Below are 24,878 nucleotides of genomic sequence, written 5' to 3' on the forward strand. Positions count from 1 at the left end.
GAGTTCAGGTTGTACAATAATATAATTGCCCTGTATTCTAAGTTATGTCATGATCATTGGCAATAAGCAGGATTATGATTTTCTTCCAAGTGATAGATTCAAAAAGAAACCCAAGACTGCACACTACATTCAGAAATTCTTTCGTTAGAGACTCACTCATTTGTGGGTTATTTCCTTCTTCAATAAGCATCTCATAAAATGAAAGCATGTCTAAGGTAGCAGTGACAGAAGCTTTACTCTTATCTACCCTGTAAGGACCATAATCCAGAAAGATAAGACTGGATAGGTGTCATCAAGTCCATAATATCACATTTCAGATTCTCCAAGGGCTGCAGACATCACTGAATCCACTGCCTTCCATTCACAAATGGAAAAACTAAGAGCTGGGTGGTAAAGTTCTGTGCACATAGTTAAATAGTTTGCTTACAGAATCACAAACTAGGGCTGTGTCTGCTTACTCTCACTGTAGTCTCTTCCTCTAGGGGATGCAGAGAAAATGCTAAGGAAAGAAAGAAAGATTCAAAGATGAAAAAAAAAAAAAAAAACTTCAGAGAGGAAGTTCTCTGCAACAAGTTTTGCATCTACTTTGATACCTGGGGTAACTTCATGAGGGGACTTAGCCATGCCACAGAGAGAACTACCAAACTCACTCCCTCTACATAGCTTGGATTGCAGTAGTACCAGAACAATAATCCAGATTTTAAACCTAGCAATAGCACTTTTAGTTCTGTTGAAGAAAATAAGTATATATGCATATTGTCCCCACCTGTCACTCTCTCCAACTTATATTTCTCATATATATGTTCTATATATATTCCTAATTTTAAATTCTTATAAAATGCATCGCACTGAAATACTTGCAGTAAGACTCTTGGAAATATTACTATACAATATCACCTCGGGGTACTGTTTTCACTCCATTGAATGAAAAATGGTGATTGAAAAATTGCACTTACTTTTAGCTGTTAATATTCCAGAAATGTAAGGAAAAATACAGATATAACTTATAGAATAAGTGGGTTTATTTTTGAAGAAGGATTTACCAATCATGTAGATCTGTAACTTTGGAAATAAATATCTACTTTCTAGAATAAAATATACATTGATTGAACTTTTTATCTTTTTATAAATGCTTATATTTAATTTTAATTTCAAATCATCTTGATTAATTGAAAAATTCCATAATCATGCATGTCATGAATTTTTCCTTTCAAGTTATTTAATGTTTATACACTATATATTCAGCGAAGAGCTGGAAATGACAATGGAATAAAAGGCTTCAATCATGATTCTGTGGTTTGCTTTGTTTTTTCCTACCTACTGATTTAGTGAGAAAAGAGAGATTAATTTCCTCACACTTCTGTAACAAATTGCCACAAACATAGTTATAAAACAAGACAAATTTATTATCTTCCAATCCTGTAAGTCAGAAATTAAAAATGTGTCTTATGGCACTAAAATCAAGGTATTGTCACCCTTGTGTTACTTTATGAAAGCTCTAGAAGGGAATCCAGTTTCTTGTCTTCTTTTTCACTGACTTTCCTTGGCACATCTCAACAACATCAAAGGCAACAACACCAGGTCACGCCTTGTCTGCAGCCATCTTTCTGACTCCTCTTCTGATTCCACTTTCACTTTTAAGGACCCCATTAGGTACACCTGTATTTCCTAGGGTTTTCTCCCTATCTTAAGGTAAACTGATGAGCAATCTTTGCTGTTAATATTAAGATGTAGACATCTTGGGAGCCATTATTCTGTCTGCCCCAGAGTTCAAAAAGGTTGAGGAGGAAAGCTACTATTGCCAACTGATAGTAAGTGACTGAGAACGACATTGTGTCTCTGATGAGAGCTTGGAGCTGAGGTGTGTGTGATTAATGGACCCAATGCAGTATTTCCCCAGTGCCTAGAGTGAGGCCCAGATCTTTCCCCTCACCTCACTACAGTCAAGGATGCTCAGCAGCTAAATCTGTGGTGAGTATATCAACATATTAATTACTAATTAGTATTAGTTTTAGCTTAACCCATCGGAATGAACCTATATGTACTTAAGTAGTAGACAATTATTACATTCAGATAAAAACAATATTGGAAAAACTAAAAAGATAGAAAAATTCAAAATGTAGATTATATGCCCTTTCTTTGTCATGCATTCAATACTTTTACTTTTGCCAATAGGTAAATTATTTAATTTGGAATGTACTTTTTTGACAAAATGAATATATTTATGCAAGTCCTAGGAAATATAAAGATGAGAAGTAAACCTATTTTAGGGCATATGAATATTACTAAGTATCTCTTTTTGTTCTTATGGAAAACTTGTCAATTAATTGGTTCTTTTATGCAGGTTATCATGACATATTGAGATTAATCATGCCAACTGTAGAGCAGGTGGTTCTACTTGCTTGGCATCCCTGTTGCTTTTATACTTTCACCCAAGTCATTCTTTGCTCAAGAGAGAACATTCTTTGGCAGTGAAACACCAAGTGTCATCAGAATATTTGTGTCGATTAAGCATCCACAGCATACATATAACGTGCAAGACATAGTTCAGTGAATAAAATATGCTATCTCTCCTTATCTCTTTATTTCCACTCCTCCATTATCCTTGACCTTCAAAACCTAGCCTGGATTAAAATATAATCAGGATTCAAATGCTGAAGATCACAATGCCTATAATTTAATGTTATCAGATTTTTAGCTTTCATTATGTGTCAATATATTCTAATTTAAATGAATACTGAAGTTGATTAAATTAGTCAGTGGAAAAAAACTTTGGAAAAACTATAGAAAATCATAGGATATTACCTGTACATTCTAAACATTGCTTAGAGCATTACCTGTACATTCTAAACATTGCTTAGAGCTGTTAATACTATCACTATTATTTACTTGATTGTCAACTTTTTTGGTAAACATTAACAACCTCTCAAATTCCTATATGCATTTTTAATTACTTCTCTATTTGTTCTTTTGGAATTGTGATTTCTATTCTGCTCACCAAATATTTAAAGTGAAAGTGTGTTTTTACATCTGACTATTTCTAATTTATATCAAACATTTAAATTGATTTAGCTTGTAGTAGCCTTTATTAGAAATGTAATTCTGTGTTTTCATGAGGGAAGAAATGTTTAGTATCAATGAATTGACCAAGGACATATAGGGAAAGGATAAAACCTGTAAGCTTCAAACTCCTCTTTGCTATCTAAGTGGTCAAGACAAAGATGAACTTCTACTCTGACTACTTTAAGCCATAGTCGAATAATGGGAAAATCTGTTGTGACATATAACCCTTTTTACGCTTGCCTCAGGATGTTACCCATTGTGAGAGTGCTTCTCTTAAATCTTGTTAAATTCATACTGAAATAACCCACTTTATTTATGTCCCCAAGCTCATGTATGTCTAGCAACTTTTGATTTAATAGCACTTCAGCTCTCAAATATGTAATATTTGTGATAGCAATCACTTTAATGTAATGAGAAAAGAAAGAAAAAGTAAAAAAGAGAAAAGAAAAAATAGAGTTAAATCTACAAAAGATATTTTGATTACTGACAATGTCTGAGAGTATTTTTTATATTTGGCACTTTTGGTAAGTTCCCAGTTGCAGTGTTATGAAGGAATACATGCTGTAATTTTTGTTCTGACTCTATCTGATGAATGCCATTTTTCCCCACATGGAAACAATAATCACTAGCTCTTCTGTCTTCTTTTTTTTTCTTTTTTTCTCTCTCTCTCTCTTTTGTCCTGTTGCATTTCTAACCCATGGAATTACTATTTGTGCTAAGTAAACTTTCAAATAAATCTACTCTAGAAAATCTTTGCAAACTTTGATTTCAATGATTTCTGTTTAGTATTTTGTTCTCTGTTTCAGTAATGTATGTCTTGACATATTTCTTCTTAAAATGTATTTATTTGGCAATATACAAAATGGAATAAATTATAGCTTTTCCTCAGTTTTAGTAATAATAATGGTCTTATTTTCTTTAGAAGGTAAACTATAGAAGAAATAGAGATAGAATGCATGAATAACTTCTCTTGGTTGGTCTAATTTTAACAGAATGGAAAACATTTAGTAGTAGCAAAATTTAACTGTAGTAAAATCAAGGTTTCCAGGTTAGGCTATTTCTATTTATAGCATTAAAAATGGGGCACAACATTAGCTATCTCAGAGAGGCTACGTCAATGCAAATAATTTATGTGGGAAAATTTTTAAAAGCTTAATTGTGTGAGTATTATTTGAGAACTAAGTTTTAGTGTGGCAATGGGAATTTAGAGGCATAATAATATAAGAACATACAAATTTAGAAAAAATATTTCATATGCAAAGTAGAGAAGGGAACCTAAAGTTGCAGGTGTTTGGGTGCAATTGTTTTCAAAAATAACTCATAAAATATTGTTCTTACAAAAAAATTTTGGATTTTAGAACTATTTGAAATTTATATATTTAAAACACATTTATGGTTATAGTTGTAATTTTTGTGGCAGAATTTGCTTTTACCACCAAAATTGAGTTCTGTTTGAAATAGGCTTGACTAAAATTTTCTTAAAATATGAACCCATGTAGTGATCATCAACCCAACCTCATATATAAATAAGAAAGCTGAACACAGAAGTGTGAAGTGGCTTGTTCATAGTCACATCAACATACAAGTTAACCCAAACAAATTCATGAGATCCTAGTTAATTTATGTTCCAGAGTAAATTTTTCTTTTACATCCGATTCTTTTGTGTATTATAACTCTTCTAAATGCTAGAAATGAAAAAGTTCTCATCGGGACCTAGGGACCGAATAAGGCGAGGCACTGAGATAATATAGTTTTCACATTGTGCAAGGGTCAGTTGACTGAACTGGAAGAATAGCCATGCAGAGTTTTTATTTAACATGTCAGTTCATATTCCAGTTCTGTTCCAAGATTTATCTTTACTAGCCAGTCATCACTTCTAAACTGGCGTGGGTATGAATATCAGGTAAATATTTGATAAATGTGAAATTCATCATTATAAAGCAATTTCATGTTTCACTGTTATTATATTTTATAACACACATAAAAAACTTTTTACCCTATCCTCTTTAGTAAAATATATATGTTGGATATATATTTTGACTTTTTTTTAACAATTCATTTTTTAAGCCAAGAGGCAAAATCATGTCAAAATAATTGGCACCACTGTACCATGAGGGAGAGATACATGAAAAATTAGATGGCCATAGAAATTTTAGAAAGTTGTTATTAGCCTTTATTTTCTATTTTCTTTTTCTGTACCATGATGACCCACATTAACCCAGATTTATTTTCACAAATCGAATTAATGACTGATTTACATTTTAACTTCATTTTAACTTTTCTTGAGGGTGTTTTTTCATGGGAAAGGCTAGGCGATGTTCATTTCTGCTTTACTCCCAGAACTTCTTAAATATAGGTAAATAAATGGCTACTGAATGAAGGTAGGTGCGTCAAAGACAAAAATATAAAAGGTCCTTGTATAATTCAAAAGCAGACAATTCAGACCCTAAAAGATGGAGATTTGATTATGTTGCCTTTTTATAGCAAATTATCATTTATGATTCACAGAAACTATTTGTTGATGAAAACTCTCAAAGTCTCCAACCTGTGAAGAAATCTAAATATGGCTGGCAGTTAACTACTCAGTCAATTTCCATTCATTCAATGATAGACAATGATTACCCAGAAATCACTGGTCCTACTTTCAGTAACTCTAGTTGTTCAAATGTAGTTGAGGAAGAACTGCATTCTAGTTCACCTTCTGGATTTAGCTGCATATTTTTATTAAAATCATTTTGAAAGTAGCTCTTTTCCCACATTATAAACCTTCAGTTATTTAAAATTACTTGAAATGTTTTCAGACCTCTTGTCATCCTGGCTGCAAAATCTTATAATACTTTGTTACAATTTGTACTTTCTTATTTGTACCTTGCTTTTATTCAAAACTATTAATAGATATTTGTGAATTTCAATTATAAGTAGAATGATCAAGTCAGAAAACTTCCTCAAAAATATACTATTTGAATAGAATTTATACTGCATTCCGAGGTCACTAAATTGCTAGGACTTAATAATTCATTAGGTGAGTTTACATAATCAAATGCCTAGGACCTGGGGAAAATATCTTCAAATGACATTATTTGTTGCCTTGAATTATTCTTATCCTGTCATAAATTGCGAAGGGCTCCTTTTTTTGAATACAAGGTCATTCTTGCCCTTGAGTGGAGCCCCCTAGAGGGTAATGTCATTTGTCTCTTAGCAGGAGGGATATTTTGGGATCTCAAAAATATTAGATCAGTCAATCATCAAGGAAAAGATATTTTCTTTGACCCAGTTTACTTAAGTGATTTATATGGGACTTGAAAGTTTAGTGTCTAAAATTACCACTGATATTGAATCTGTTTTTTAATTTGCTTCAGGTCCCATGAAATTCATTTAAGTTCAGGACTTCCATTGACTTAGAGGCCTAGGTTCAATGTTCATCTCTATCACAGATACCACAAAGGACATATGATGGCACTTGGGGCATGAAGGGAAATGTATAAAGAAACAGAGAAACCAGTGGAGTTAAGGTGTTATTTGAACTTTCATTCCAAAAGGGGCAGCATCTGGTAATAGGTGTTAATACAGATTGTTATTTTTTCTGAATGTATAAGCTATGGAATTTGGTCAATGCTATGTGAACACTTTGCTCTTCTTTTCTTATCTACTTAAAATCCTGAGAGAAAAAATTAAATTGTCACATGGTGAGGAGGAAGAACGAGTTTCCTGATGTACTTCATGAATGATTCACATTTTATGCAGGTAAATTCCAATGGCCTCCTTGGAGCTAATCCCTAACATTTGCATAGACTGGGACAAAAGTACAAATGGATACTCTAATTAAAATTTAAAACAAGCTAATAACCTGTAAAATTATATGTGATCTGTTTCCTATCTTAACAAACACAGTTTTACAACCATTAGGAAAACCAGTTCAAATTTAGAGTTTTCTGATGTCTTACAGTTAGTTTCCTGTAGGATTCAGACCTCTAGGCTTGGTCCATGACCTGCTTCTTTAATCTATCAGTGAGAAGACTTGCATGCATCTGAGGTGATAAATAAGCCAAATACCCTGACCTGATCAATACACATTGTATACACTTAATGAAGTGCCACACTCTACCCCACTATGAATGAGTACAATTACTATATATCAATTAAAAATTTTAAAAATATGTTTGAATCCTTTGGATGGATTCAATCCTATTTAATTGTTAGCTTCTTTATTAGTGACCTCGTTGGAACTTTCCTGTAAAGGAAAAGAAATATTCAACTATATAAGTACCTATCATTACTAGAAAAACGGAGAATGAAACTCACAGTTGTGCATCTTTGTCATATGTCATTTTTTCAGCTGTTGGGGTTATAGGGCTAGGCTGCCAGACAGGTTAGAAGCAGATGGCTGTAATTAGTCCTTTAGTAAACATTAACATCATCAGTCCTATGAACAGGAGAGTTAAGAGAAGCTTTATCAATGCTCTTGTTGGTCTTTAAAAATACCTTTGGCCTCTTGTCACCAAATGACAGCAGATGCCAAAGTGCTGCAGGTTTCCTCACTTAATGCTGCAGTTTTCATATATAGAAATTCATCTCATACACTGCTCCATGTCATTCAACTGCTCATGCTTTATATGATATAGTCATCTGTGTCAAATTTAATGTTGACTTATCGATCTACTTTGTACTCAGTTTATATTTTGAAAATATCCTTTCTTCAAAGTCTTAATAGTCATTTTAAAATTGGCTAGATTAAATGTAAGATGACTTCTGTGTGTGCTTGGGAAGTAGAACATGAATTTAGATTTTGAAATTTTCATTTTTGGCAAGCACACTGCAGGATGTGGCCTAGTTTCAAAATGTTTATTTGAAACAAAAATTTAACTGGAATTGAATACTGTGCTTTCTGGAAAGTGTTCATAAAATTTTGACTGGGGTTATATTTTGTCCCTAAAATATGTATTTCCATACTACATCAAGAAATTATTTTTAATAATTTTAAATGAATTACCATTGAGCTATTATTTTTTAAAAAAACAAGGAAGGTTTTCTTCAAGGTGTCAACATTTTAACTGTATTTTATGTACTATGTATGAAAATTTTATATAACTAGAAGGCTAACAATTGATATATCAATTCATTAAGTATTAATAAAACATGCACTAAATCTCACTTTTTACATATGACAAATAAATTTGATATAAAGGGAAATAGTAAACATTATAAGCAATGAATACATAAACATATTTGGAGGCCATTCTTTAAATTCATTTTAGAGGAGAAACACTATTTAATTTTTTCCCTAGTTTTTCTTAGGCATTGACTAGAAATAGCAACAAAAACAATTGTAAGATTTTCAAGTGCATATCATGTTCACATGAGTGTTGTTGTTGTGTGTGTGTGTGTGTGTGTGTGTGTGTGTGTGTGGTACTCTTTTAAGAAATATATGTGCTTTGTGCAGAGCAAAGTGGTGCATGCTTGAAATCCCAGCAACTAAAGAGACTGAGGTAGAAGGATTGCAAGTTTGAGGCAAGCCTCAGCAACTTAAGTGACACCCTGTCTCAAAATAAAAAATAAAAACTGCTAGGGATGTGGCTCAGTAGTAAAGCACCCTGAGTTCAATCCCAATCCCCAGTCCCCAAAAAAAGAAAAAAAAAATAGGAAAGAAGTAAATTTATGTGCTTCTTCACATTTCATTTTCATGTCAATTCCAGTGAAATAGTTACCATTTTTATCTCCATATTGCAGATGAGGAAATTTAGTCACAGAATGAATAAATGATTTATCCAAGGTCACATACTAGAATGTGGTAGGACTGAACTTTGAGTTTCTCTGATTTTCTTCACTGTATAATATTGCCCTTCTAAAGTTATGCATTTATATATCACAGTGACTCAACAGACACTGAAAACATTCTTTAAATAAAGAAAATAGTAGAAAGAATAATGGTAGATAATTTTCCTATGTAATTCTGTGTTCATAAAAGAATATCAGACTAAGGGAAGGAGACAAGATTCTGGTACTAGTTTTGTCACTGTATGGCTATTGATGTGAACAAGTCATTTCACCCTCTCTGACATTCAATTTCCATATTTATAAAATGCAGAAAGTAATATTGTTTCACTCACTTGGTGTGAAGATTGAATCAGTCGTTTTGTAACTTGTTTTCTTCATAATAATTTTTAAAGCACACCTATATGAAATAAAAGTTTTTGGCCTGTCTCTGAGCCTCAGTTTTCAATGAAAAATGGGAGGGTTAGACCAGACAATATTATCATTTTCTAAAATTTCTATAATCTTATGGTTAGTACAGAAAATACAGCTTTATAAAAACATCTCAGGTATTTTGTTATAGTAACAAAAACCTGACTACTACAGGTAACCTATTTAACAAAATGTTCTAGGATAACTAAAAATGTTTCAGAATTTTATAGGATCCTGTTTTAGGAAATTTTGAAAAAGGTGGTCCTAATGCTTATATTATTTGAAACTAGGAATATAATTTTATCCTTAATCTGGACCTTTCTTGCAAAATCTAAGTTTATTCTTTATTTCAGGAATTATTTAGGAAAAGTGAGGCATATCATAATTGAGTATAGCTAAGTGACATTTCAGAGTTTTTGTCTATGTACTAAGAAAAGCTATTTCTTATTTCTTTTCTCATTTCTTTAACTTTCAGGGATGTATTATTCATCATTTTGCAGTCCCAACCTGATCAGTAAACATACTGTAATAAGTTTATATTATCATTTCTACATAGGTCATGTTAGAAAACAACCTTAGCAATTTTCAGATAGAATATCTATATAGTAGTAATCCACATGTTTATTTATACTCATCATTTTGGAGTTTTTTGTTATTATTTTTGCTCTGTCTCATCTGGGGCTTTTATTTCTAAAGCTAGCCTGGCACCTAACCAACTTCAAAAGATTGAGGGCATGTCTTTTTTCCAACTTAATTAAAAGTCAACAAATAACAGACAATATGGCATAGTTATAATTTGTTAAAAAATGACAGCTGAAAATAAACTCTCATTATTTGTCACTTTTAAAATGTGGACATTCTATGCCCTACCAGAAAAAAAAAAGAAGATTGTCAAAATTGGAGAAGTAATATATCCTTCAAATTATTCATTCGAAGAATTTTGCTGTGACACTACCCAGGTAATCCAAGTGCTGTTAAAGCCATATGCTTGAGAACTGGTTTATATAGATATTAGCCATGGACCACGTTCAAATGGAAAACAAGGCATGTGGCATGTGTATGCAAAACCCAAGGCTGTGTTTGTGTTCTGTTATAGACATTGTCTGTATTTGATAGGGCATAACAATTTTATTTTTTATTTATGAGAAATGAATGCAAAAATCTTAAATTTCCTACTTTTGTATTATAAAATTATACTTTGATGATCATAGGTATTCAGCATAAGATTATGTGATTTAAGAAAAATACATGAAATACAGTAATAAATAGTAGTAAACACACCTAAACCTGATGGGAGGCACCTCCATGATCGCAGTCAAAGCCTGGCATTTTGACGGGCATTTCACACCACACTGAATGTAGCCAATGCAATGAAGACAGGCACGTCCAAAAAACTGATTAACTATGAATGTAGTTCAGTGCTATCGCACTTGCCTTGTATTCAAGAGGCTCTGGGTTTGATCCCCAGTACTGAGAAACAGAAAGAAAAAAAAAAAAAAGGAAAGAAATCCTACAGAACTGATGAGTACTTGGATAGCCATGCTCATAGAATATGCATAAATACGCTGTTATTTGGGGTGTCATTTTAGGAAAATTATTTTCATCTGAGATGCAATTACATGAGTTCAATAGAACAAATGTATTTTAAAACACTAGGAATTATAATAGGTACCTTGACAAGAAAATATACAATTGCTGAAAATCAGTTCAGAAATGCTATTTTAATCATTGCAGTTTGCATTTAGGGAATCCTATAGTAAAGTTACAGGGCAAAGATTTTATTCTATTGCTGTTCTAAACATATATCCCTTTGAATATATGTTAACTGAGCTATAAACTACTTGCCTTTGCAGATAACTTTTGTAGCTCTGAAGATGAAATGTAAAATTAGTAAAATGGCCTTGTTTATAGAATGATTCTTTCTCAAAGTGTAATTGATTTTCATATGCTAAAGTATTAATTTGTATAAAGGTACACATTTTAATGTACATGTATAACATACTTGTATTCATACAATAGAGGATTGAACATAATTTCACTAATTCAGTAATAGTGTTAATTTTGGTAAAATTGTTCTCTAGTTTTGTAATATGTATCACTTTGTGAGACACTTTCTTCCTCCTCCCTGTACACTTCTATTTATTGATCAGAAATAAAGGAAGAACTGAGAAATATTGGGCTTGCATTGAGACAGCAGTATCATTTGTGAATAAAAATTCATAATTCCTATTCTAACAACCTTTCCTAAACTCATGTTTTCCTATTTCTCATGCGATTAAATAAGATAGGATTAAAATATTCTTTTAAAGACTTTGAATATATAAATAGATAATGCTGTATGAGAACTAGTGCTCTGCTATTTAGGAGTAGGATTAACATAGATATAGCAGTCAGTAGCCTTATATATGGTAGTTGAAAAACTGTTTGCTTTAAGACTACTTACCTGGCAATTTTTCAAGAACTTGCTTAATGTTTGTGGCAACTGTCATTTTAAAACTGTATTGGATCATCACTGTTGAAAACATAACTTACTAAAACACAGAGGAACATACCTTTGACAACCAAGTGTTAGGGTGCTTTAAAGAGTTAAGTGTTCTTAAACTAGATCACAATCAATTATTCAAAAGACACATGGGGAGAACCTCCGCAGATAGATTTTCTTCTAGAAGCACCCATTTGTCATCTTAATTTTTTGTGTTCTGTCCCATAGTATATTTCCAATATCATAATAACCATACCTAATCTTTCCCTACATCTCTAGATTCTGTAGTAGGCTGCCAACTACAATTATTAACAGTTATGTAACTGAACCTACCAACTCCTAGAAAATAAACCCCAGACCTGGTGATTCCTGCATGAATTGAAATAATACATTCAGTGAACAGAAGGAAAGCCCAGATTCAATGACTATGAACAAAGTAGTAGAAAAACAGAAAGCAATTTCCTGAGCTGTTAGGCGAAAAGAAACTCTTTGAACCTGAATATCTTGACTCATTTGGGTTCAGCGAAATTTGATATGAGCTCTAAGACAATAACAATTAAACTATATTCATTGAGTTTTTATTTCCTTTGCACTAACTTTGTTATACATCAATTTTCCTTTCTTTTTTTTTTCACTTTGATTTCCTTGATAATAGTTTGTCTTTTGAATCAGTGAGAAAGTAGATTGGGGAAAACATCACATAACCTGTTCTTCAGACTGACAGTTTAAATGAGTTAATAAAAATCCTACGTATAAATTTGACAACCATTTAAAGGTAGATAGTAAACATGAATTTTCTGTGGTTTGAATTTCCCTGGTACTGGAAGGGATTTTACTGGTATGGAAATAATTGGTTTAAGTTTTAGGGAAAACAACTTCCTGTCGGGATGAATTAATCACTGATGAAAAGCAGTACTACAAAGTACTTATCCAAAGCTTGCATTGTTTAATTTTACTTGGCTGCTTTTTATCAGGGACATTACAGACTATAGTGACATTGACAGATTTGGAGATTTGTCTCTGGACATGTCTCTCACAAATATCAGGTGCCCACTGAATATGAGACAATTATAGCCTTCTTTTTAGTCAATAAAATCCAATAGGAAAATCTGGGCCTTAAGACAAAGAATGAAGAAAAAAGAAGGGAAATGAGAAGCAGACCAAATAAGCACTGACTACTCTTCTATACTCAGCTTCTCAAACAAAAGAATTTGGTGTGAAACTTAAACTCATATGTGTAGTCTGCTTGGAGTCATTATTGTTTAATTTAATGAAATAGTGACTTGAAATTTACAGCCTTATTTCCATTGTTACATTATTTTAAAATTAAACTTGTTTGCTTATACTTTCAATGTCAGAGTCCTGTTAGATATCTTATGAAGGAAATAGTTGAATTTAGTGGCCCCTGATGACTTTGCTCTGCCTAAAGGCCACATGTTGCTTCCATGTCTAAATTAGTTGTGCAGGTCATTGTATCACTCCTGGAAAACAGAGGACCTTAAAAGTGCATGTGACCAGAGACTTGCATACTTGAAAAATTAAATTTATATTTTATGCTAAAATAAATGTATTAAAGAAGTTAAAAGCAAACAAAACAAAATTAAAAGGCACATGAATGAAAATGTGTGAGAATAATTACATTCTCTTTCAATAAGGAGGACATTCTAAGCATAAAAACAAAAAAAGATATGGGGAACATTCAAATAAATTTAATTATCTAAAAATTTGAAACTACTTTATATAATGAAATACTATAAAGGACATCCTGAAATAAGATATATATATGAGAGCTTGAAAGCTAATAAATTTAATATATGGAAAGTACTTTCAAATTACCCAGAGGCATATAACCCAAAGTCATGGGAGCAGAGGAGAGATGAGCAACAGGCAAGAAGAAACAACTCATAAAAGTAGAAATGAAAATTTCTACAAATTGGTAAATAAAAAATTGCTAATAAAAACAAATGTGTAAGATCATTGTTACCTTTCACATTAACAAAATAAAAAATGATAGTACTAAACTGGAATATGGTGAGATCAATACATGTATGCACCCCTCAAGGGAATATAAAGTAAGTTTTTTTACATCTGTTTATAGATGGTTATATTTTTTGACCCAAAAACCCCAAAGTTAGGAAATTTACCTGTAGAAATAATCAGCAAAGTCCCTACGTATTTATATAAAAATTGACATAAAAACCCACAACGAATTTTAGCAACAGGAAAGGAACTTAATAAGACTGCAAACAAAATTTTAGCTATTAAAAATATTAATTTGAAGTCTATTAAACGACATGAAAAATGAGTCTGTTATAATCAAACGTGAAAACAGAAGAAAATCTGTTAAATCTGATGCCTATTTTATTTTTTGTGTATTGGGGCCAAATCCAGGGCCTCATGCATTCTAGGTAAGCACTCTACCCCTGAGCTATACCTCTAGCCAAACAATTTTATGCTTAATATATACACACATGCCCAAACACATATCCATATAAATAAAATCTGTGTATTTACATATACATACATTTAATAAGATAATATGAAAGGGATATAAATAATGGATAACTCCTACAAAATATTGTGAATAAAATTACTGCTTAATTTTCAAATTTAATAAGGCATATTTACATATAAAACTTTTATAATCAGAAAATAAAGGAAAATATTATTCAAAAAAATAAGAAACATCATTTTATTGATAACTTTAATACCAGCTTAAAGAGAGAATCTTAATTCACATTACAATTTCTATTTCCAAATTTCTTACACTATAGATTTTATTTTTAAAGTGCATTTTCAGCGATTAACCTTTATGATATTTTATTCAATAAATGTGATCTTTCAGTCAATGCTATCAATTTTAGACAGACTCATATATATCATGTGTATACTTCCATTGTATAAGTTTTTAAAAGTAATTTCCATTAGCATTAAATTAGTTGTTATTTTCTCCTAAAGTCTGTTCAATAATGTTGAACCTTATGTGCTAGAGGATTTAGTTTTCTACCTATCCAGTGGTAATTATGGTAGTTTATGGTCTCCAGACCTATGGGATATTAATTGACATAATTGAGATTAATTGCCAATTTCAAACTGTAGCTGTATATGCCCCCTGGAAGCTTCTTGCAGTGGTACAGAGCTTCTTGTTCCTCAGCAAGAATAATTCTCAATAACTAAAATCAAGAATCTCCTTTGAAGAATGTAGTCAAGAGCATGAAAAAAGGTGCATTTTTAAATTGTGTTCCCTGAATTCATCTCTGCCCTTTCTCTATACATGCAGATATTTATTCTTGGTCAGCAGGTTGCTCTCTCCAGGCTGATTCAAGAACTGTTCTGTTTTGTGGCTCTGCTATTCTCGGGGCTTCTTTGTTTTCTGGGCCCTTCAGGTGAAAGGAAGGAGAGGACATGGACTAGGTAGACACTTCCTCAGAGTATATCCTGGAAAAGACACACATTTTATGTGGCTCAGAATGAGTCCTGTGGCTGGATCTACTGCAAGAGATGCTGGTAAGTGTAATCTAATTATGGGCCCAAAAAGGAAAGAAGTTGGAGTTTGGGCAATTGCTACCAGTGTCTTATTGTACCAGGTGCTATGCTAAAGGATGGGATGCTATCACACAGAGGAATGACTCTATGGACTCCAGAGAATCCCCAATCCCAAAGGATACAGAAAACTACATACCTATCATTTTAATAAAAATAAAAAAATCAACAGATGCTTTTATGTGCAGGCTCCTGCACTGTAAGAGCAATGTCTGTACCTTCATATTATAGTCCGGTTTTAGACAGTACCCTCAGTTCATTCACTTATTCATTCATTACACCTTCTCCTCACATTGAGTAGGCTGCCTTGTTGGTTCAGAGTATATGACAAAAGGAACTTGGAAACAAACTCATAGGCTTGAAACAATCAGGGTGTGAGTACATAGACATAGAATCACATTCCAGATTTTATATTGAGGTTTGTATGTTCTGCAGAAGGTGGATATAAAGGAACATTTTGGACATACGAGAATGATCATAATGAAAGTGCTCTTCGATCTTAATAGAAACCTTGATGGAATTGTAGAACTCTGACTTTTTCAGAAGAAAATGGGAGTGTACATAGTGTACATTCTAAACACATAGGACAATGTGAGTCATTGTAGTTTGTGTAGTCCCAGCACAGTGGTTTCTCTGCCCCCTGGGAAAAAGCAGAGAAGTCAAATCAGAGGACACAGTCACAAGAATTTATCCCTGTTATCTTTTATGTCATATTATAGGATGATGAAACTCTTCCATTTTCAGGAATGTCTACTTTCAGATACCAATCATAAGCCTTTTGATAAGCATCATTCCACTCAGTTTCATAATAATTATCAAATTTTCTGTTGTAATTTTTTACTTTCCTTTGATTATATAGTTTTACACAATTACTATTTGTGCTTATTGCATAGTTATGTAGGTTTCTCTTTAACAGCAATTTAATTTCCTTTATCCAAAGTAAAGTCCTTAAGTCTCTCACTTTTACATTTATTTCTAAGAAAGATGGTCTAATTGACTTTACTCTCTTTTCTTTAAACTTTGGGAACCCTGCATAGAGACCCTGAACCAACTGATTTCAACGTAATTTTTCAAGTAAACATCATCAAACTTAAGAAGAACATACTCTCTATGCCATCTATGCTTCTCAGTACAACAACTAAGACTGAATTCTTTTTTCTCAGAATTTCACATTGCTATCTATTCAGAAAAATTAAGTGCAAAAAACTAAAAGAATAAAACTTTCAGAACACATTTATGTTTTAAATAGGCTATGTTCTTCAAGTGATTGATTTTTTAGTCTCAAAAATGTTTTGTTTTCGCTTTTGTTTTGGGCTTTAGAAATTTAGTTTGTTTCCATTCTAGAAAAATTAAACCCAGGAGAAGAAGTGAGAAAGACTGACTGAAAAATATAGACTGAGTGCAGTGGCTCATGCTTGTAATTCCAGCAGCACAGAAGGCTGAGGCAGGAGGATTGTGAGTTCAAAGCTAGCCTCAGCAAAAGCAAAGGTGCTAAGCAACTCAGTGAGACCTGTCTCTAAATAAAATACAAAATAGGGCTGGGGATGTGGCTCAGTGGTCTGGTGCCCCTAAGTTCAATCCCCAGTACCTGACCCCCACAAAAAGAGAAAAATGTATAGTGATAATTTTTGAATTATTTTAATATAAATTACTGCCCTTTAAAGAAATTCTACATATTAAAAAATACATGATCAGTGTTTCCAAAATAAATAAAGAATACATGAAGTGGCCTCAGGCTGTGCACAGGGTTGAGTGTGTTTATGAGACATTTTAGGCTAGTGTTTGAAATATCCCCTCTATAATCTGGTTGTACAATGAGAGCAGTTTTTTCTCTGCACTGTAATTATGTATCCTGGGACAAGATTTATTCATGGTATATCACACTGTATAAAATTGTCAAAAATAACAAGTCACTGCTTTATAGTATGTAAGTGCATCCACCTCAATATCACAACCAAAAAAAGGGAATAAACAAAAATCAGCAGTTAGTGAGACTAATTGTGACAAAAGGCTGCCTATACCATTACTCTTATTTCTACCTACCTGAATTATCACAGGAGCACAAGCAAATCAAATAGTTTATCTCCGTGGGGACAGGTCAAGCTTTTTCTGAAGACTGGCCTAGATCAAAGGGTATCTGAGCAGAAGGGCCTAAATTCTTAGCTCATATGAACAGGAGAGCTCACTTTGAGTTGCCTGAGACATCTGAGAATCATTGTCTAGAGTCTCAGCTCTAACCCCATGGAAGCATCCTACAAATAATCAAGTTAGAACCCTGGCCACCTTCCACCTGCCTACATTAGGGCTACTGAACTGGGGCACAGACAAGTAAGTGGCTCCAAGTCTCAGTGAGGAACTCCTATATACCAGTGACCCTGGCAGAAGTTCAGATGTGCATGTTGGAAATACATGGCATGGTTAGTAAGAAGGAATTCTCCAACTTGATGATCATTAGTTATTTAAGTCAGATGAAGAAAAAATTCCATTTGAAGGCTTCTAGGAGTTCTACAGACCTGCCTTGTGCTTTGTAGGCCTTAAGAAAAATGGAGCCTAACAACTGTCTCTGACATCTAAGTCATCTTAGGGAAGGAGAAACTGACTATATGTTTGGAGTCAAAACAATCAAATGTGACCAGGTAAAATACTTGAAGACATTCAACTTATTGGGGAAACAGGGGTGCTCAAGTAAGAAATTCTCATCAAATTCTACTTAGAAAGTAAATTATTGCTAAGCATAGTTGGCATTCTCTTATAATCTCTGCTACTTCAGAGGCTAAGGCAGGAAGACCCTAAATTTAAGGCAAACCTCAGAAACATAGCAAAGCCCTAAGCAACTTAGAGAGACCCTGTCTCAAAATTAAAAAAAAAAAAAAAAAAAAAATTAAGGGGCTAGGGATGTAGCTCAGTGGTAAAGTACCTCTGGGTTCAAACCCAAGTACCAAAAGAAAAAGAAAAAAATAAAAAATTATTAATATGAAACAAAAAGTCCCCTCAAGCTCTCTGATAAAAGGATGCACATGAGGCAAGAAATTTGCTTCCAAATGATAATATACTGAAATCAATATTGATTATATTTAGTGTAGGTACCTAAGAATCAGAACTTATCTGGCTTTTTCCAGATATATGTTAGTTTCTTAAAGACTTTATTTGTAACATGTATTTCCTGTCCAAGTATAGCTTTATCATGGGGTAATCAAAAATATTGTAGATTCTAAATTTTTTGAAAATTAGAAATTGATTTTGTTTTACGCAGATGAATCGCTACAAGAAAAGAAATGAGAAAACTAATTTTAAAATATCTTTATCGAAAAAGCTAATTTTAAAATATCTTTATCAGAAATCCCCTTTTATCCCCTTAAACATTGGGTGCTATATTTGGTAATTACCATTTTACTTATATAGACTGTCTGTTGTAGGGATTCCATGCATAGTGCAGTGTAAGTTTATTGGTAATCCAAGGTGGAGAGGTTATTACCATTTTACTTATATAGACTGTCTGTTGTAGGGATTTCATGCATAGTGCAGTGTAAGTTTATTGGTAATCCAAGGTGGAGAGGTTAGAAACTATCTGTCCCTCCTTTGCTGATACAGATTATGGCTTGTTACTGGAGCTATTATTACAAAATTTTGCCACTTAAGTCTTTATAGTAAAAAAGCAAAATGAGAAAATGCACCTTTGCTTCCATTTAATGAAACATTTCAACTACCATCACACTCCATTGTAATTTAAAGATTATGTTCAAGTTTCTGGCTAAACAGATTCTGCCAATAGATACTAGTAGAGAAAAAAAGACTAGGGTATTGTTTTATGAAGAGAATGATTATCTCCTATAATTTATGTCTCGTCTCTGTGTTATAATTTGTGAGAGTAGCGAAAAATTGTCATTAAGTTCTAGTACAACATGTGTGTGTTGAATACATTTTCTCCATCAGACATAGTTCTTATTGGTGAATGGTCCCTCAGCTCATCCTTGAAGAACTCCTCAGTATACCCCTCATTCCTTCCTTGGTAAAATGCCATATTTATTATTGGTAAAAAAAAAAAAAATTGTGCTTTTGGAATTCAGAAAATTGAAGTTAGACCCTGGAAAATCTTGTTTAAAAACAAGACAATGAAAATTGAATAAAGGTAATTGCTTTTTGAGTACTATTTTTTCTTTCTTTTAACCATTTTTTTTCTCCTGAACATTTATAGCAAGCCTAAGTTGCTCCAGTAATAATAGAGTCTAAAGTCAGAGCCATTTTCTGTATTTTCTTTTACCTTTTAGTTTAATTTGAATCTTTGTACAAGTCATAATGCATCTTCATTTTGATGTAGTACTTAATGTACATTTGCAAAATTTATGGATCATTTCATTAAGCCAGCTCTGTTTCCTCTAAAGTACAAAAATGAGCCTCGTTTTCACCCATTTTGCATATTATCTGATGACTTTATGCCATAATTTGTTATCTCCATTCATTCATTCAGTATGTCATCCTAGACATCTTGGCTCCTGGCTGTTCTGAAGTCTCTCAAATTTCTTCCTATGTAAAACTGATAAAGATAAGCAAGTCTATGAAGAAGGTACAGGATATCAGTATATCATCTTTTCTGTAGCTTCGTTTCCTGTGCTAAATTCCAAGCTTTATGCCAAGTAAGATGTTGACAAATTTAGAATACTGTAAATTGGGCTGTTCATCCTGTGTGGTGAGCCCCTGATAGAATGATGTCTAGGGATTCCATGCATAGAGCAGTGTAAGTTTATTGGTAATCCAAGGTGGAGAGGTTAGAAACTATCTGTCCCTCCTTTGCTGATACAGATTATGGCTTGACTTCATGGAACCCATGATTTGAGGCATAAGAGGGGATAGTACTGTACTCTACTCTGGGATGAGAATCTTTATAGATGGTCCTTTGATTTGGCAATTGTCACATACCATAGTTGCAGAAAGACAGTTTCTCCAAATTTCCACTCTATCTTTACTTGACAACTTTGCTACATCCCTTACTTCATCATCACATGTAAAAAACAAAACTTCCTTAATATAATTTGTGAACACAATTCATAACTAACCTCTAAATGAAACAGGATTGCTGCTTCATGTCCAGGAGCATTTGAATATTTTATTCAACCAAGACGTGCATTCTTTCCTAGAAATGTTTAGACCACTTTGTCCACAAAATTCTAACATTTTACAGATGGGAAAAGACCATACTTGGATTGAGTTATGCAGGGTTTTCTGTCTTGGAAGAAAAAATAATTGTGCCTAAAGATTTAGTTCTGCTTAGTGTGGTCCCTCCATAGAGGAATGGAATGCTAAATTTTGACTTCTTCTAGTCAATCAAATGGATTTAGGAGTTATGTAGCCCCAGATTTGCAGAGGGCAATTTTGTCAGTCCAAGATTACTAATGTCATATGGAAAGTTTCTCAATTATTTTTATTTGTTATCTTCTCTCACCCCAAATCTAAATCCCAAATTATGAGTTCTTATTTTCAGTGTTTTTCTGGACCTTTGTGCATTGAATTAATACTTAATATTTAAAATATATTTATTGAATTTAAGTAAAATATACTTATTTATGGGTGATTGTAAGCCATGAAAATCTCATGCCGGTTTTGTTTGTGATTATATCTTGAATGCCTAGAACAGTTCTTCTCACTTAGTAGATCACCACTTTTAAATCAAATATAATGATTTTTTTCTAGGTCAGTTAGAAATAAGTATCTTAAAATCTTGGAGTAATTTCTATTTTTTTCAGTTATTTAAAAATAAAGAACTTCTGATACATGTAATTTTTAAAATAGAAAATGCTATCCACACAGGCATTATATAAAGACATACTTCATGATGTGGTATTTGCTACTAAGTAGTTAATAGAGTCAAAAACAAGAAGAATAACCACCAAAAAAGACAATGCAATGCAAAATAATAACAACATGATGACAAATTAATATCTTCCCTCCTTCAAGTACATTTTTATTCATATCAGAAATTTGATTTTTTTCCCTACAGATTTTGCAGTTTAGTTATCTCACAAGAATTTTGAGATATATGTCCATAATTTTTCTATGGCATTCCAACAATAGTGCTTATGAAATAACACAAATTTTAAATTTGCCTGCATTTCAGTTAATGTTGAAAATTAAAATATGAGATATTATATTGATTAATAATGTATGTGAATGGAAGATGTGCATTTCACTTTTTGACAAGTACTTTAATTATCAATATAAGTATGCTGCAAGGTCTCAAGAAATCTTAAAATTAATTCTTCATTTAAATAAGTACTATTTAAGTTTTTCTGTAAAAAGTATTCCCACATATACAGTAGAACTCAAATGTTTCTGAATTTTTAATAAACATGCCAGAATTTAAATATACAAGAAAGTAATATCCCATTCAAATCTTCTAAATTATTGGAAGGTTATTTACTTATTAATAATACCATTGCTAAAACTATTCCTTTGAAATTATTATTATTTTATACTTGTATTTTGCTTTGGGCCAAATCTACAAATGATTTTTTAAAATGACTTGGTGTATGTGGTTCATAAGGTTGAATCTGATTTGATTTCAAGACACATACTAGAAATTAGTTTTTTGGTTGAGATTGTGACATAAGCTTAATTATTATTTTTCTTATTCACCTTTCTCATAAAAGTGGAACATACAATGTGAACTACATGACCTCCTAGTCTGTGAAACCATTTGCCTTTCTATAAGATTCATTATTCAGTGAAAGGGTGAGGCTGATCCTGTCTAAATCTTCTTATTATTATAAAATGAAAATGATCACCTTAATTGCATTTATATATTTTACTTTACCAAAATTTAATGTCCTTTTCTTTAAAAATGTATTAACCCTGTAATATCCAGTAAGTATTAGTTGATTTTTTTTAATGGACTAAGAATAGCTTACTGGACAAAAATTCATCATGTTTTTTGTAAGTGTTAGATGACAATTAACTCAGTTTCTGGTTTTCTAAGTATTTTGATGGATATTTGCATATACTCAACTGAAATGTTACTGTTGTTTGAAATAAAAGTAAGTTTAAGTTATGACAGGTTCATTTGACTGAAGTTATTGATAACTTAAGTATTCATCAACAATAAAGATATTTAAAAAGCACATTTGCATATTTTAGAAAACAAAATGGTGCATTAAGGTAAATGGATAATCTTAATAGGAAAAAATATATCTAATGATAGAAAAAGCTATGATATTGGTCTGAACTAGAAATAAAACTAGATAGATTCAAATTTCATAAACAGCCTAATTTCACATTGCACCTTCTGCAGGTGTCATCATCAATTATAGGATGATGTGTGTCATCATCAATTATAGGATAAAGTTATAGGATGCTATAACTTTAGGTTGAAGGAAAACTATAATTATCTGGTTAACCATCCATGACATGATTTTTAATACTTTGAGATTAAGTTATGTTGCATCATAAAATACTAATACAAATCAGTGTTAGTATTTATGTAAGGTATTTTAATTAAAAAATTTAAAATTTCAATTAACTGATGTTATGATTGATGTTACTGTGATTGGTTTTCTGAAAAATATATGAAAATTCCCATCATATTACAGATTGGATAAAGAAGAGGAGGAAGCAAATAAGAAAGAAAATAGGGAGAAGTAATTTTACAGTATATTATTTTACGAGATATGATTGCTTTTATACATGCTTTTAGGTGGATACTGAAGAGAAAACTCTAAATTTGAAAGTAAATTATTTAATGTCAATAGTTAAATTTGCATCATACAATGACTAGTGTAAAAAGGAATACAGGAAAGAATAAAACTAAAATATCAGGGACTATGCACCAAAACTTCAGAAGAAGAAAGGAGAGTTCTAATAGTTTCAAAAGAAATCGTTGTTTGAAAATAGTTTGTTCATGTAAGTTACTAATGGCAAATAATGTCACTTAAAGAGCCGTGGTGCTCTGTCAGAGTTTAGTGTAGTATAAGAAGTTGTAATGCAGGATGTGGTAGACAGGGTTCAAAACTAGATACCTGTGGGGTAATCAAAACCCTTGGAAGAACCATTTGTGGAAGATAAAGATGTGACAACACAGAAAACCTAGTGAAAAATACATAATCCAACCACAAGGAAATGCTGAACACCTATTGATACCAAGGTGAGAGGTGATTCCTGTCAAATCCTAAGACTTGAATCATTTGTAGAGGCTGCAGACAGCTGAAAAGCTGAATTCAGAAGGCAAATGGTCCTCTAAGTTAATATTAATTTAATAAAAAGCAAGGATACACATTTCTGGTAGAGTGAGTACATTTTTAAGAGTACACCTGGACTTTTCATTATTTGTATACATATAGGTACATATATATGCACACCTACAAAATACATCCATACTTAAAATTTAACTAAAATATTTTAAAATTACATATAAATAAAATGTACAATTAATTTAATGACATAGTATATTTTGCTTTTATCTAGTTTTCCAGAAAGGAATTTGCCAGTTTTAATCCATTTAGGCTACTGTAAAAAAATATCATAGGTAATTTGTAAACAATAGAAATCTATTTCTTGCACTTGTAGAGGCTAAGAAGACCATGACAGAGGCACTGGCTGATTCAATGCCTGGCAAGGACTTGGTCTCTGCTTCAGAATGGCACCTCATTACTGTGTTCTTTTGTGGGAATAGGGGCAGAGCAGCTCCCTTCAACCTCTTTCACAAGGCCACTTTACAAGGCCATTAATAAGGTAAGACCTTATAAGACCACCTAAAGATCAGCCCTCTTAATACCACTACAAAACAGGGTTTACATTTCAACATGAATTTTGGAAGGGTATATTCAGACCATAGCAGTCAGGTAGTGGAGATGTGGAATTGTCCCCTGATGTGTTCCATAAACCTAATTACATGAAGAAATGAGAAAACCCAAGGATGAATATGTTGATACCTTAAAATCACTACAACTTGGCTTTCACTCCCATTTGCTGATTTAGAATATCAGTCACACTGTTACTTAAGAAGAATAAGCATAAATGCTCTTAAAAAAACAATTTGTTAAAATAACTCCTGTTGCTTTGGCTTTGCTGTCGATCACAGCCAAAATGTTTCCTTTTTTTAACCCCAGTGCACACAATTTGACACTGAACATTCACATGAGATTGCTAAATACACATTTCATTTCAAAATTTTGAATCCAAATTTTTATCATGTTAAACTTGTGAGTTTAATATAACTATACTCACAAAAAGGTCCATATTCTTTTAACCATTAGAAATGGTTGTGAGTATAAGCACATACTCAGCTTCTCATTACTGATTTGTTAAATACATCTCTATGTGCAATATATTTCAGATTTTCTTGTCAATTTTAACTTAACTACAAACATTTTACTAATAAGTTTAATCATTATTCTTAGCATGTATACCCTTATATGTTATTATTAATGTGTTGTCATTATTTTTGAGATCTCAGTGTTGAAGACAATACAGATATAGTAAGGGTTTTTTTTTCTACTTTGGAAATGCTTATTTACTTCTTTCTCATAGCTTAAAATACAGTGATGACAAATATTATATAATCGTAATCTCCCTGTTTCTGAGAAGGTTATTTTTTCTTGAAAGATAATATAATACACTT

At 32.2% G+C, this 24,878-nt stretch overlaps 1 protein-coding gene across 8 annotated transcripts in view; it reads left to right on the forward strand.

Moving 5' to 3' along the window:
* Magi2 (membrane associated guanylate kinase, WW and PDZ domain containing 2) overlaps positions 1-24,878 on the forward strand; it is a 1,289,418-nt gene that overhangs the window by 41,621 nt on the left and 1,222,919 nt on the right. Inside the window, exon 1 of one of the 8 annotated variants that reach the window (XM_047561715.1) lies at positions 23,944-23,989. The exons of the other annotated variants lie outside the window; for them this stretch is intronic. The gene's annotated coding sequence lies outside the window, so the exon portion shown is untranslated. Of the gene's footprint in view, positions 1-23,943; positions 23,990-24,878 lie in introns of those variants that run through there. 8 annotated transcript variants of the gene reach the window in all.

Source organism: Sciurus carolinensis, chromosome 8 (assembly GCF_902686445.1).
Source record: "Sciurus carolinensis chromosome 8, mSciCar1.2, whole genome shotgun sequence".
Lineage (NCBI taxonomy): Eukaryota > Metazoa > Chordata > Mammalia > Rodentia > Sciuridae > Sciurus > Sciurus carolinensis.